This window comes from Dipteris shenzhenensis, chromosome 18 (genome assembly GCF_047967505.1).
Source record: "Dipteris shenzhenensis isolate YYH24624 ecotype China chromosome 18, Dip_SZ_1.0, whole genome shotgun sequence".
NCBI classification, from domain to species: Eukaryota; Viridiplantae; Streptophyta; class Polypodiopsida; order Gleicheniales; family Dipteridaceae; genus Dipteris; species Dipteris shenzhenensis.
This window is the reverse complement of record NC_141613.1, coordinates 21,600,442-21,617,064: the sequence shown is the minus strand read 5'-3', so window position 1 is coordinate 21,617,064 and position 16,623 is coordinate 21,600,442.

Genomic DNA, 16,623 nt, shown 5'->3' with positions numbered 1-16,623 from the left:
TGATCAAGCAATAACTGCAGATGAGCCCTTGCTGCAGTAAGGCGCTCCTGAATCCAAGCATCTGAAGGCCGTATCTGCTCTTCCCTCTGCAAAGCTGCCAACTGCTGGCGAACACCAATCTCACATCTGAGAATATCTCGTCTCCTGGTACAAGCAACTGAGCAGTAGAAGTTGCTAATACCAGAAAGGGCAGCGGCTACATGTGATGGATGTGGCTGCCCACCCTGGACATGAGCAAACCATATCTGCAGGGCTGCCTCTGTAAGGTCCTCCTCTGTGTAAAAGGCATCTGGAATGCTGATGCTGGTAGACCGGCCTCTCAAGTGAGGCTCTGAGATAGCCAGCACAATAGGGAAGTGGTCTGAAGTGGAAACCCCCGCAGCAATGCATACCGATCCACCTCTGTCTAGTGCCCAGTCATCTACATAGAATCTGTCAATGCGTGCATGAATAGGCATCTGTTGCCTCCTGTTCGACCAAGAGAACAGGAGGGACTGTGGCTCCCTTCCCCCTGCTTCCTCCTTGCTGGGCTTTCACTTGTGGTAGCACAAGTGAAAGCCCAGCAAAGAAATCAAACAAGGTGAAGACTACTCGGAGGTTGAAGTACAAGGTGAAGAAGACCCCAATTAAGAGGATTTAGGAGAAGCCAATTGGTTATGCATATGCCAAACAACTAGGTTTTTTGAATTTGTATCTAGCAATTTGCATTTATATGGTGAAGGTGATTTCTTTGTTCAGAAAGACTAATTGTTTGTAAAGGGATTAGACACTGCCATTAAATTGGTAAGACCTTCCCAAATGGCCACTAAAACCAAGATTGCCAAATTTGAGGATGAAGGTTTCCATAGATGGCAAACGAAACTGAAATTTATTCTCATGAAAAAGGGAATCTGGAATATTGCTAATGGAAAAGAAAAGATACCCAATACCAAGGAAGGAGAGGCATCATGGTTACCCAAGGATGAAAAGGCACTAGCCATTATTGCTCTTAGATTGAGTGATTATTTTATCCACCACATTGATGGCTGTGAGACTGCTCCTCATGCTGTAGGGAATCATCTTGAGCTTGTCTTTGGAGCATAGGGGAGGTGTTTCAAGTTTAGCTTGCTCATCAAATTCTTTGCTCTGAAATTGGATAGAGGAGAATCCATATCTTCACATTTAAACTCCATGAAGTGCATACTGACTCAGTTATCTAGCATCAAGTTTGGTCTTGATGATGACATTGCAATTGCTATCTTACTCAAAAGCCTAACTGAGGAATATAGCACTATTGTCACTACTCTCACCAATATACCAAAGATTAGTTTGGTGGAAATTGAGGCATCCCTCTTGGAAGAGGAAAGGAAAATGAAGAGGAATGACTACAAAGAACATGGGGCATATTTTGTCAAGGGATCCACCAGCAAAAGCAAGATGAGGAGCAATTTTTGTGGAAAGCCTAGACATTTTGAGAAAAAATGTTATACAAAGAAGAAATGCTCATAGCAAACCTTGTGGAAGAAGCAGAGAAAGAAGAAGAAGAAGAACTAGAGGAGTTTAAAGCTCAAGCTGTCACTGCTTTCACCACCCAAGATGAGGGTGATGACCCATTTGTTTTCTTTACCATGGATAGTCCATCCTTAAATGATTGTTAGTGCTTTGTTTGAGTTTTTTACCTTGTTGGACCCATGGGGATTTCCATACATAGTCAATAATGGTCCTTTACCATGGATAGTCCATCCTTAAATGATTGTTAGTCCTTTGTTTGAGTTTTTTACCTTATTGGACCCATGGGGATTTCCATACATAGTCATTGTCCAATCTTGCAGTTGTAGACCTAGAGTCCTAGGAGTGAGTCATAGGTTGGGGTCATGTGTGTTGCCACATGATGGTGGGCAAGCCATGGAGCATCCCATGTACTACTACTGAGGGATGAGGTCATCAATTTTTGGGGGGGTATGAAGGACAAATTGGTGTAATTGGGTGTACCAAAGGTTGTGTGTTGGTTAGTGTGACCAAGTTTGGCTGTAGAAGGTTCTAAGTGTGATTGAGAGATTCACAGAGATGGTGGCATGATTATAGGATCTTGGTGGCTTCTAGTATGACATCATCTATGCTGTTCACTGGATGTATCTTGATGCCTATATATTGGGTTCTCCACTCTTGAATAAACAACCTTCATTTTGCTTTATTCCATTGTCTCCTTGCTATTGCTCCATCAATATTACTAATTGTACACTAGATTTAGTTGAAAATGTAGACTTAGCACTCTATATGTGTTAGTGCTATGCACATATGATCACATGATGTTGAGCATGGTTAACTCAACACCTTTTGTAACAAGTATGTACACTTTGAGTGACATTGCTATCTCAAGGACAATCAAAGCCATATAGGATGTGGAGGTAGACATTTCACCACAAAGATGAAATGCAAACACATGATTTGGCTACTAAAGATGATAGCATCCATAAAGTTACACATCGAGCGATCATGCCTCTACTAGATAAAGATGGCACACCGAATGCACTAGGTGATGCATCATATGTGCCTACTATCATGAAGAGCCTTGCATGAGTTGGGAAAATAGGATTATAGGTCCGCTTCAATAAGTTTGGATGCTTTATCGAGGAGATTTTTAATGGACGATAGGGAGTTTACTTGCGAGGGTATGCAAGAAACAAAGTTTCTTTGCCTTGGATAGTTGAGAAAGCCATATGTGTAAAGATGGTGGTGGTGAGTATCTTTTAAGAGAGTACAACATGATAGTTGAGAAGGAACTTGGGTGTTACATAAAGTGTTTGGGTAGAGATGGTGGTGATGAGTATTCAAGAGAGTCTAATGCATACTTGCATGAGAAAGGAACACAAAGACATGCTACAGGTAGCTATACTCCACAGTACAATAGAGTGGCATAGAGGAAGTATAGGCCATTGAGATGTAGCTATACTCCCTACAGGTAGCTATACTCCACAGTAGCTATACTCCACATAGCACACAACCTAGATGTTCCACACCATAATGTTGGCCACTATCTCCCAGGTACTGTCCTCTGGAGAGGAAAGATTGAATGCAAAAAGTGGGAGATGTCAAAATTTGCTACCATGTTTTGCTACCTTTGATTGTACACGTCACCAACTTATGCACCCTAAACAAAGTGCAAAGGGACCCAACATGGCTAAAGAAAGTAGGTTTTAGGAGGAGTTCAAGGCTGAGGAGTGGAGAGCTAGCCTCCTTCATCACTTCAAGGGTTAAAGGGTTGAGGAGGGCATTCAAGGGAGGAAGGAGGAGGAGGAGGGAGGAGGAGAACAGGTGAGGGGTACGAGGAGGGGGAGGAGAAGAAGGGAGGAGGAAGAGGAGGAGGGAGAAGGAAGAGGAAGGAGGAAGGAGGGGCTTGGGTAAGAGTCTCTTCACTTTTTGTAGGAATCCAAAGGTGGGAACTCTTTTGTTGGATACCTCTTTGGTAAGAGTCTCTACACTCTTTGGAGGCACCTCTTGGGTCTCTACACCATTTGGGAGGACCTCTTGAGTCTCTACACTTTTTGGGGAGACCTCTTGGGTCTCTACACTTTTAAGGAGGACCTCAAAAAGTGTAAACTTTTAGTCTTTCTCTCTCTAGATCCTAATTTTGTAAGTATGATGGATGTTTTCTAGAGAAGATTTTGGATATCCTCATCTTTTTAGGTTCATCATACCATCTTTCAAGCTCAAGATATTACAAGCAGAGCTTTGCTACTACTCTACACACACAAGCAGATCTTTGTTGCTACTCTACACACACAATGATTACTTCTTTGTTGCTCTAGACTATGCTTCTCGCCCTTGTTGCCATAGGGTTAACAACTCCCCTAGACCAATTTGATTACCCATCCTTAGGTTAGGGTTCAGTCTATAGGCAATGTTGTGATGTGGTTGCTTTTACCGAATGAGTGTGGTAAAGATGGCGTTGGTGATAGATGGATCGAGTTGGCAATCTTTTTCTTGTAATCCACGAGCACCATAGATTTTTTGCTTAGTTTCTAAGAAGCCAGCATCAACCATTTCTTCAAATAGACACACATACTACCCTTTAAGAGATATGTATTTTTGAAAGAGGTAACTGGCTGTTTAAGCATCTATCTGCCCATTTTGGTTGAAGTAGAGTTTGGGTAGATGGTCATCAATGGTGGGGGAAACCTCTAGGATTATTGCTAGAGCTTTAATGTTTCTGGAGCTTTCCTTGAGTGTTTTGGCATAGCTAGCTTGCAGCTATAATGCATATTTGTCCAAGGCCTTGATAAGTTTCTTGGATTGTCCACTTGACCTTGGAGTGTCTATTTATTAGGGGCCAATTGCAAGGATCATCTTCCTTGTCTGGATCATGTCCATTGGCATCCCACATATAGTGCTAGGGCATCGCATCAAACATGGGATGCATCCGAAAGCAAGATGGTGCTTGTAAAAACTCCAAGAGGTATTTTTCTTTGAGTAGCTTGGGTCTACACCATGTAATTTCTGGCTCCAATTTTTTGCTTATGTCTCGAGTGATTTGCACCTAGCAAATGTGCATGGAAATCCCAGAGAGATCCCATACTCCTCTTAACTACATGTCTGGGTATTGACTCCAAAATTCACCTACGGGATTACCAGGCATTGGAATCCTTTCTGTATCCTTATCCAACTCCTATGTGGGTGTTTGATTTGAATTATCTAGATCCTTAAGCTCACGGTTTGAATCATTGATTGTGCCTTCCATTGGAAAATCAAAGGATGTCTTAGGATAATGTGGCCTTGGGGGAGAGGAAGAGGTTATAGGGGATAGACATGAGGTCAAAGCCTTTGTGAGACATGGCTCCCTCTTGGATTTATTCCCTCAACTCAGTGTACATTAGCTATTTGCAATCATGTCGCAACATTTTTTGGCAAAGTTCCACATTGTCAACCTTAACAATTTGCTCAGATTGTTGGCTATCCATATCATCTGCATTGAGAGTGGGTGGCGTCTCTATTTCCCATTCAAGAGATAATATCAATTCATCAAAGTCCTCTATTTCTTATTTTGAAAGAGGTGTAGATATTTCTCTCTCAAAATCATGATTTTGCAAGTATGTTCAAATGCTTCTAGAGAGTGATTTGGATATCCTAGTCCTACTCTATCCTTCAAATCTCTCAAGCTCAATTTTTATAAGTGGAGCTTTTAACATAGTAGAATGCACAAAGTGGAGGAAGGATCTCACAAGAGGAAGAGGAGAGAAGAGGTTGGACAACTGCACAAGAGAAGGCAACACATAATGTGGTATTGACTATCATCCTTAGCAACAAGAAGGCTAAGGCAATCCACACATGCAATGGGGGTGACCACCCACGAAGTAGGACCAAGCATTTATCCAAATCCAATCCAATATCCCCATCCACCAATCACATGACTGTAGATTTAAACCCTTCTGATCAACTTGATGTGTAATTACCAACACTCCCCCTTAATACAAATAGGGTGAAGTATTATACAAGCACCAGTTGGTATAAATGGAAAAACATTTCTCATCAATAATAGGCTTTTGTTACAAGGTTTTGAATATAATGGGAGACAATTGTTAATTGACACAACTCACTACATAAGGAGAGTAGTGTGTTGATTGATGATGACTCTATAAGATTCACTTGACCTATAAAGCTCCTTATGCATTATAGATTTATCATCCTCACACAATGACCAAGTAATGTGCACAAGGAGATGTTCAGCATCCACAAACATGCACAAATTGTTTTGTTGCACAAGAGGTAAGGAGGGTCTTACCAATGTCATGTATCATGATATGAAAATATCTACTCCTTTACAAAAGAATGTGAAGAAATAATGCATATGCATGTCATTTAAAAGTGCCTTTAAACCGGAAAGTCACCTCTCCAAATATCACATAAACATATTGCTATCGATACCACCGAATTGATGGAGAACTGTTATTAACATGTAGCAAAGTATGAGCATGAGCCCACTTATCCTACTCCAAATCAAATGCAATCACAAGGTCCATGGTTCTCCAAAACAAATACGGCAACCCCTTGATAAAAAGGAGTTTTGTTATGAAATTTTGCAATGTATAAAAGCACTTGCCAAAAAAAAGTTCTTGATCCATAAGGGCCCAAAGAATTATAAGTCATTGGCTAGGTTGCCAACAAGAGCAAAATACCTTTTAAATTAGACAAGTCACTGTTGTGGTTGACCCATCAAAAGAGACCTTGGAACTTAGCCAAATATTAAGGTCACAAATACTACCACGTTTCATCAAAAGAGAAGGTTGAGTGGAGGAAGTGAGTGGGAGTTGCCAAAACCCTATCAAAACTTTGGAGAAGAAAATCATTATGCAGAGACAAATTAATGAGATGCACTGTGGTCATGGATCTAGGAATAAAAAATAATAAATTTAAATATGCGTGGTGGCACCTCCACTCTCTAAACCTCCTCTGAGAATCTCAGTGGGCAGGAAGAGGAGGGATTAGTGGGAACTCCAAAAGGGATGCAATTAATAGTAAAACCAATTAACATGGCAATGAAGTAGAATAGCCAGCCTCTATTATTTCTGGCTCTACTAGCATGTTAAAGTATGTAGTAGAGGTGTATTTTTGGAAGAGAAGATAGGCCCAAGTCCCTATCTAAATCCCATCCAATATCCCCATCCACCAATCATGTGAATGTGGATTTAAACCCTTCTAATTAACTTGATGTCTAATTCTCTACTCCACACACACAATGATCTCATGTTGACTATGGTTGTGGTCTTTCTTTTGCCACAGGGTTAACATGAAGGCAATTTGTCTTCCAACTTGCCCTATAGATATAATGATACTATTTGAGTCCTAAGGTATGGCTAAGATCTATATCATCATGATGTGATGAGTGCATTGACCAAAAGAAGAACGAGCATCTAAGTTGTATCTGAATACATAAGCATTAGTGAAAGTATTACATAAGACCAATTTAAATCAAATAATGTAGTTATTGTTTGTTGTTACTATGGTCAAAAAGGCCACAAAGGTAAGTATTATTAGAAGCATAGATATACCATCAATGACTCAAAGAAGGAAAAAGCGGATTTGAACTTCTACCTTTACAACAAACTACATCTTATTTTGCAGTGGATGATCTTAACTATGCTTTTTTTAATGTTCATGCCCATTGATTGCATGCTATATTTCTCTTTATGTTCTCTAAACATTTATTATCTTATTGATGGACATCTATTGATGGGAAAACGGATTTTGTTGATGAAAGGTCTTTTGTTGATGATATAACTCATACTCATTTGAAGGGGGGATTAAAGGAATAATCAAACTCATAGGTGAATATTGAGTGAGCTATAGTATGGATGGTTGTAATCCAATATATGGTGGACTTGGTAGAATGATGAGGTAAGAAATTATGGGAGTGCTTAGATAGGTGGCTTTATTATAGTATAAACCATGGATCTTCACAAACTATGTAGGCATGACATAGTAATGGAAATCACCTTCTTTTTGCATGACAAATTTTTTGCTCGTTGGCTCCATTCATTTTCAATGAGAGTCTCACATGCATCTTTCTCTTTACATGGCTTTGTGTATTAGCATATTAATTAATTAGTTGTAGCATTCATTTAGTCAACTGGTTTCTTTTTCTTTGCACTTTGATTCTTGTTTTACATAGGTCTACCTTCTTGCATATAGTTTAGTGCAATTGACCATAAATATTTCTTATTAATTCTAGGTGTGGGAAATTAAAAGTCCAAATTTTATGCCTACATATACAAAGATGCATGTTTCATGCAAAACCCCCATTGAGGGGATGTTGTAGAGGATTATGTAGCCAAGGAAGAAGAATTCCTAAGGTTCTCATGCACATATTGAGTGCCACACACAGACCTTATGCTCTCGCATGGACAAGCATTTATTTATTATCTAGATATGGTCCATGTCTACTAACTCATATTATGGGATTTCATCATCTCATAAATGGCTTTCATTATGTTTCCAAAAAAATTGTGATGATTATTGCTTGTATTTGTGTGTGGCAAGCTAGCATGCTATTTCTCATTCATTTTCCCTAGTAACACAAACACAAGTATCGGCTGGTGTATGATCTTTCCCTTGTGCACATATTCTTAATCTCAAGAGTGAGTAGTGCAAGCATGCTAGACTACATTTAAGAGGTCAAGAATGTGTGGTGGGAAAGAGTGAATGAGAAATTTAAACATCAACATTTAGTGATCACTTGTGGGACACCATTGTATAGACCGGCAATGACTCACATGTTGTGGGGATCTTGCATGACACCGATGCATTACTCCTCCAAGCTACTCTAGGTTGAGAGCAATGCATGAAAATGCCATTCACTAGTGTTCCTCTAGCAACTCCCGACTTGTTATAATTGGGAATCCATAAAGACAAGAAGACAGAGGGGAGAGAGAAGTGGAGAAGTTAGATGAGGAGAAGAAGAAGGGAAAAGGAGAAGAGAACATGACATTCATGAAAGGCACTATGAGGGAACAAGAGACAACTCCATAGAGGAGAAGGAGACCTTGCATTCCAATGTGTACAACTAACCAACAAGTGACGACCAAAGTCAACCATTTGGCCTTTTATACATGCCACTTTTTGAAGGGAGGGCCAACCCTATTCCCTTTATACCACTCACTTTCCTCATTCTTTTGCAATCATCATGGGCCCATCTCGCTTTAAGGCACAATCCTAGCTCTATGGACTTTCCACTATCCATCAAATGACATTGACAATTGATGTAGCTAACATGGCCCCTTCATATTCTTGAACCATGCCAGTCCCATGGATCATGCAAAGGTCATGGTTGTTGGAGGGTTGTCACTAAAGATCATTCTTTGGTGCCCTTGTGGAACCTTCCCTGACTACATTGCTTCATAGGGATTTAGTGGATCCTTTGTTGTGGAATTGTTGCTAAGAGGATGGATATTTAACTGGGTATCACTGAATTGCACTATAATTGGCATGGCATGGCATGCATGATTAAATGGCTAGATGCTCGATGGATGGATTGGAGCTGAGCACTTGTGACCTTTCAAATAAAGAGGAAGAAAGAGAAAAATCTAAGGTGTAAGTTACTAGGAAAAAGATGTTAGGAGGGTTGATGTAAAATCCTATAGTGGTATTAGTGTTAGCAAAGTAAGTACACTGTATTAACATGCTCTTACTTAAGGTCTCATATTTGCTTTGAGGGGGGCTTTTATTGGATTCTCTTCAGACTATGTTTTGACATGCCATGTTTGAATGTTTGGCCCTTGTGCATGACATTTTGTATCGCTTCTCTACATAGGAGTTCTTTCGATCCATTTTATGGATTATGTTTCATTGTCTTTTCTTGGAAGTCTTTTACCCCAATAAGGTTGTGGCACTAAGTCATCAATCCAAAGGAGTCTCATAATACACCATACAAACTCCTAAAATGACTATGGCTGAGTTTATAGCAACTTGGATTCTAGGAAAGTCCTCTCAATTAAAGTTGATATTACATTAAAGGGCTCAAATGGTTAAGTGGGTGCTAGGTTTAAGGAAAAAAATAAGAATTAAAAAACATAAAAAGAGGAGGAAGATTTAGAGTTAGCTAAGGCATGATGGGGTTAGTAAATGAAGCTGGCAAAAAGCTTTGAGGATCACAAGAAACTCATCTAGACCCATTTTTATGTCACCAGACTCATCTTGCAATCAAACTCATCCCTTAGAGGTGTTGGTGTAGGATGATTTATTGTTCCATATGTTGAGGAATTCCTTGGGACACCGAAGGTTGATGTGTCTTTGATTGGCCCCAGGCCTTCATGAAATAATTAGAATTGTGTACCCTTTGTTGGCGAGGATTTTCTTTCCATGGTAGCAACATTTGGTTAAGGTCTCTGGTATCTTCCATTGTAGTAAGTTCTTATGGATCTACTCTGTTTTTAGGAGTAGGTTCTTGTGGGTTGACTGATAAGGAGTTGCACTAAATGCCGCATTGAAGGAGTGGTTTTATATTTCCTTATGGGAAAACCCACCAAGGCCTTGAACTATCATCGCCCTGCCCTTTGTGGACCTTTGGCATTGGTGGTCAGAATGGGACAAATTTTGGTAAGCCTCTAAATTGCAATGGGGAAAGTATTAATGCTAGGTCTTTTTGCATTTGAAATAGCATGAGGGCTCTTTTAGGGTGCATATGCCTTAATATCATGATCTCCATCTTCCTCTCATATGATGTCATTATGCACATCTTCCTCTTGGCTGCTGATTAATTTTTCACCATGGTAAGGCCAAATGTAGTCCTCTGTGTCTTGTAATGAGACAAGACTTGGTGTTCCTCTAGGTGACTATGGGGTCAACATCCATGCCAAATATAGTCTTATACAAAGGCCTACATATGCATTTTTTTTAAATGCCCCTAGTGGCATGCACTAGAACACATGTGGGCCTACCATTGTTGGTCATGTATGGGGATGTTGGTTGTAATGGGACAAGAATTTGTAGGCCTCCAAATCACAATGTAACAAAGATTCATGCTAGGTTTTGTTGCATTTGGAGTAGCATAAGGCCTTATTTAGGGTGCATATGCTTTTTTTAAGCGCACACATTGCTATTAGATTTTCATGAGGGTAAGCCAATGCAGGGCTTTGTGTCTTGTAATGGGATAAGGCTTGGTGGTCCTATACAAAGGTCTTCATATGCACTTTTTTACTATGCACCTAGTGGCATGCATCAGGACACGTGTGGTTTCACACTACATAAGGATGTTGGGCATTGGTGGTTGAAAATATTCATATGCACTTTTTAACTATGCCCCTAATGGCATCCACTGAGACCAACATTAGTACTACATGGGGATGTTGGGCATTGGTGGTTGGAATGGTTAGGCCTCTAAATCACACTGGGATGTTGGTACTACAATCCAAGATGTTGGGCATTGGTCATCTGAATGGGACCAAGATTAGTAGGCCTCTAAATCACAATGGAACAAAGATTCATGCTAGATTATTTTGCATTTTGAGTGAGGCAAGGCTTGTTTTATAATGCATATGCTTTTTTTAACCCCATGCATCTTGTTGATGAATTTTCATTAGGGTAAATCCAAATGTAGGGCTCTATATCTTGTCATGGGACAAGACTTGTGTGACTTTAGGGCATTGTGGGATCAAGCACCATGCTAAATCTGGAGTTCTTCAAATGCACTTGTTTATTATGTGTTGTGGTATGCACTGGACACTTGTGCATCCACCAATGTTAGTATTGCATGGGAATGTTGGGCATTGGTAGTTGCAATGGGACCAAAATTGGTAGACCTCTAAATCATATTGGGAAAAAGGTTTTGTTGCATTTGGAGTAGCATGAGGCCCTGTTTTAGGGTGTGTATGCCTTTTTTCATCGCGAACATCGTTGATTACTTTTCATTAGGTAAGGCCAAATTCATGGCTCTACGTCTTGTAATGGGGCAAGACTTGGTGTGCCCATAGTTCACTATGGGACCAAGCACCATGCCAAGTCTTGCCCCATATAGAGACCACACACATATGCTAGTAACACACTAATGCATAGTTTTAACTATCATGCAAGATGCATTGTAAAGATATAAGGAAATACACATGCCCAACCATTAGATGATATATGATCAACATCAAAATTTGCAAGCACATGTACCTTACTCATATTAAGACTTTTGCAAAGTATCATGCCCATTAGACACACACACATATGGTAGAAGCACACTGATGCATATTTTATAACAATCATGCATGATGCATGGTAAGAAACGAGGAAATATGCATGCCCAACCATGAAAATGATATTTGACCCACATCAAGCTTTGTATGAACATGGATCATACTCACATTAAGGCCTATGCAATGTATGATGCCCATAAGACACACACGCATATGCGATTAGCACATGATGCAAATGATATCTAATCCACATCAAACTTTGCAACAAGCACATGGATATTACTCACATTAAGTCCTCTACAAATTATCATACCCATCAGACACACACACACATATTCTAGAAGCACATAGCTGCACATTTTTTAACATGCATACATGATGTGTGGTAAGAAACAAGGAAATACACATGCCTAATCGTGCAAATCCACATCAAAACGTGCAAACTCATAGATCTTAATCAAATTAAGGCATGTGCAAAATATCATACCCATCACATGTTAGATATGCTCAATGTCCCACCAACCTAGTAACCAATAGTGGTCCAAGGTGCTCAAGTTGTAAGGCCCCCATATGAGGAGAAGCCATGTGTGAGCCCGGGACACTGGATGGTGGATCCTGACTTGCATGTCAGATGAGGTTATCAATGAGACCATTGATGGTAGAAAGGTGATTGTGTGGGAGCCCCTTATTCTTGCTGGGGCCTGGGGGCCAACAGCACCCCTCGTGGGGGTTTGGGGGCAAGAGCCCCCAGGCGATGGTATAGGGAATATTCCCTAAATATTCCATGGACGACTAGTCGGTTCCACCGACTAGGTTGACTAGTCGGCTCCACCGACAAGGTAGACTGGTCAGTTCCACCGACTATGTTAATCCGACTACTGCCCTCATAGCTATAAAAAGGCGACCTGCCTAGTCCATTGTATCAGATCAATTCAGATCAGATCAGATCTTCTAGCTAGTAGCTCTTTACCTAGTATCTGTCTAGATCACCATCTAAGCTCCACTGTGGGAGCACACGGGTGGACAGAGCCATCATCTATACTACATTAGTATTGAAGGAAAATTTTATTCCTCTCCACTTTGCTGTGTACTCTCTATTCTTTGTTCAGTTTCTGTTCCGCTACGCCGTGTAATTTAACATCACACACACATATGCTAGAAGTGCACTAAAGCATGTTTTTAACACTAGTGCACAATACATGGTCAGAAACAAGAATATATGCATGCCCAACTATCTAGATGATATCCAATTCATAAAAAACTTTACAAGTACATGGATATTACTCACATTAAGGCATGTACAAAGTATCAGACCCATCAAACCACACACATATGATAGAGGCACACCAATGCATAATTTTTAACACTCATGCATGATGTATGGTAAGAAACAAGGAAATATGCATGCCCAACCATGCAAATGATATCTGATCCACATTAAATTTTGTAATAACATGGATCTTACTTACATTACATCTGCTGCAAAGTATCATACTCATCAAACACACACACATATGTTAAAAGCCCACTGATGCATATATTTTAACAGTCATGGATGGTGCATGGTAAGAAACAAGGAATTTTGCATGACATTCAATGCACATAAAAACACATGGATCCTACTTATATTAAGGCATGCACAAGGATCATACCCATCAGAGACACACATATGCTAGAAGCACACCTATGCATGTTTTTTTACACTTATGCATGATGCTGGGTAAGAAACAAGGAGATATGCATGCCCAACCATGCAGTGATATCTGATACACGTATATTAAGTCTTGTGCAAAGTATCATACCCATAACACATGCACTCATATGCTAGAAGCACATTGATGCACATTTTTTAACACTCATGTATGATGCATGGTAAGAAAAAATGAAAAATGCATGCCAAACCATGCAAATGATATTTGATCCACATCAAACTTTGCAAGCAGATGGAAATTACTCACATTAAGGCCTCTACAAATTATTGTACCTATCAAATACACACACATATCCTAGAAGCATACTGATGCATATTTTATAAAACTCATGCATGATGCATGGTAAGAACAAGGAATTACTCATGCCCAACCATAAAAAGAATATCCAATTTACATCAAACTTTATGAATACATGCTATGTTTTCCCCATCGATTTTATGAGGTAATTTAGCATGTGTTTGAGTAGTGTCTGATCAATAAAGTAAGACTACATTGTATTACACTTATCGACATTTTCATCAAGAGTGATGTCGATGTTAATACGAGTCCCCTCATACATTGAGTGAGTTTTTCTAAGTGAATAAGAAACCGAGTGAAACTTACTGAAATGAATCAAGTGCTCTACATGCCCATTAGTGCAGAAAGTGATTTGAGCATGGTCTAAGTCCACCTAATCAAACTCTAGATGCCCACATATGCAACATTCAACATGCAAGAGGCATTACATAATTTATCCATGGTGAATACACATAGAAGTATCTCCACCTACAACTCCACAAATGCAAAAGGATGAGTGCTAATTCAGAAGAGAGAGAGGGACAGGGAGAAACAAACCAAGAACCCTAATGAAAATAAACTCCAATACACCATAGAGAGTGCTTCTATTTCTTGTATGCTATGACATACCATAGAAATAAACTCATCAGCCAATAGGTCTACAATATGTTCTAAAAATGGGTATTAATTAGCCTTAATCAATACAATATGTTCTAAAAATGGATATTAATTAGCCTTCAACGTTGCAAGGCACGATTAACCTAAGTATGTAGTACCTGAATCGAAGGCTTCCTCTAAAAAAGTCTAGCTCCTTCTGTCATCGCCTTCCTTCTCTATATATCTATCACCCTGCTCACTCCATTTCTCGCTCTATGCCCTCTTCTCTCTCTCTCTCTCTCTCTCTCTCTCTCTCTCTCTCACACACACACACACACACACACACACACACACACTCACAATCATGTATGAGAGTGAGCAAGGGGGGGGGGGACTGAGTGGAAGGAGGGAGGGATGTAGGAGAGGGAGGGGGTTGCGAGTCGGCGATAGGGAGTGACATAGGGAGAAAGGGGCAAAGGGGAGTGGAGTGGAACTAATTAACATAGGTGATAAATACCACTTTCGTCAGTTTTGTAGATCTGCCCGTGTGAGGCAAAAGCTGTGTTTTTCGTAGTGACAGAATATTTTGCAGTGTTCTGTAATGGCATCTGATTCTCTTTCACAGATTGTCACTAAAAGGCTTGACAAGAACAACTTCCAGGCATGGAAGTTTAGAATGACGAATTTCCTTATGGAAAAAGGCTATTGGGAGTTCATTATAGGAAATGAAGAAGAACCAGTTCTTCCTAATGTTCCCAATCAATAGGAAATGCAAGCATTTAAAGGATGGCATGAGAGAGCCAGAAAAGTTATGTACTGGCTGTCTATCAGTATTTCGGATTCTATGATTGTGCATATTCAGGATGCAAGTATGCCAAAGGAGGCATGGGATACTTTGGCAAAAATGTACAGCACAAATACGCAAGCTAGGAAAATGCAGCTCAAACAGAGTTGCATAATGTAGAGAGAGAAAATTTGAGCATCAATGACTACCACATGAAGGTGAAGAAAATTGCAGATGCACTTGCTTCCATTGGGTCGCTAGTGGAAGATGATGATCTAGTTTCTGTGACCTTGAATGGTCTAGGAAAGGATTATGCACAGTTCCGGACATCCATTGCCGTCCGTGAAAAATTTCCTGATTTTGAAGAGTTGTTTGCTCTTCTAATTTTTGAAGAGCAGAGAAATGGGGGTGCATCTTCTTCAGGAGGAACTTCAAAAGAAACTGTCTTCTACTCAAATGCTAGAAGAGGTAGAGGCAGAGGTAGAGGAGGCCGATCTGCAGGCCATGGTAGAAATCAGAATATGCAACAAACTCAAGAAAACCAATCCTATGCAGGAGGACGTGGTAACTCTAGAGGCAGGGGGAGCCAAAGAGGCTGTGGTGGATGGTAGAAAGGCCAAAATGCAAACAGCACTGTTGAATGCTACTACTGTGGTAAAATGGGTCATATGGCTAAGGACTGCTACAAAAAGTAGAATGACATTATGAATGGAAAATTGCAGCAAGGCAATTATGCATCTTCCAGTAGACAGGGTGATGACAGAAATGAGCATCTATTTATGGTGCAGCATATGACCAATTCTGTGACAAGTGCAGAAGAACGAAATGATGTGTGGTATGTTGCCTCAGGTGCGTCAAACCACATGACATGTCATGCAGAATGGATGCAGGATGCAAGGAAAATGGAAAAACCAGGATTTGTGGAGACTGGTGATGATACTACACAACCTATTGTGCAGATTGGTAAAATTCCATTGTCTATGCAGGATGGGAAAAAGAAATACTTGTCTGATGTATTTCATGTCCCGAACATCACCAAGAACCTGGTTTCTGTTGGTCAAATGGTTGAGCAGGGCTTGCAGGTTAGATTTAATCCTCATGGATGCTTTGTTGAGGATATGAAAAATAACGGTCGCTTGATAGCAAAAGGAAAGAAGAAGGGCATGCTGTTTACGTTGGATGCGGACATGCCTGAATTGAGTGCAGCAATATTTGCACATGGGACCAGTGTAGTTACAGATATTGATATCTGGCATAAACGCATTGGTCATGTTAATATACAGCGACTTAAATCAATGCAAGCCCAAAATATTGTTGCAGGATTGCCTAAATTTAAGGTTGTAGAAATGCATAAGGTTTGTGAAGCCTGTCAATTTGGAAAACAGGCAAGGAAACCATTTCCTAGGCATGTTCAAGAGAGTAAAAAGCCATTGGAATTAATCCACTCTGATGTGTGGACTCCTAAAGCTGCATCTATTGGAGGCTGTCACTATTTTGTCACTTTTATTGATGACTTCAGCAGAAAAGTTTGGGTGTATTTTATGAAAAAGAAAAGTGAAGTGTTTGAGCACTTCAAAGCTTTTAAAGCTATGGTTGAAAAAGAAAC